Below are 410 nucleotides of genomic sequence, written 5' to 3' on the forward strand. Positions count from 1 at the left end.
CCTATCCACCTTCATTCATTCAATCTATCAACCATGCTATATACCACATATCCTTTACCCAAAATACCAGGGACTTTCCTAACACACGTCACGGGAAAAGAAGTAGCAAAACCAAACCAAACACACACACACAAAAAAAAAAATCATTCAAAATCGCTGAAATGACGAAAGACGAAATTCGCAAAGCTCATATTTCCATCAATTTCATTCACGTCGGTCACCACACCAAGACCACGTGTCTCAAGGATCAAAATATTTACAAGGGATTACATGTACGTTTAGGCTTTTGCAGAGAATACTAATGTCGGATTAAAAAAAAAAATCTGTTCGAGAAAATGGATTTATGGCTTTAAATTCCAAGTTAAAAGGTCTATCGTGAATATGGTGGGAGTGAAATTCTTGAAATGATG

This window comes from Penaeus monodon, chromosome 19 (assembly GCF_015228065.2).
Source record: "Penaeus monodon isolate SGIC_2016 chromosome 19, NSTDA_Pmon_1, whole genome shotgun sequence".
NCBI classification, from domain to species: Eukaryota; Metazoa; Arthropoda; class Malacostraca; order Decapoda; family Penaeidae; genus Penaeus; species Penaeus monodon.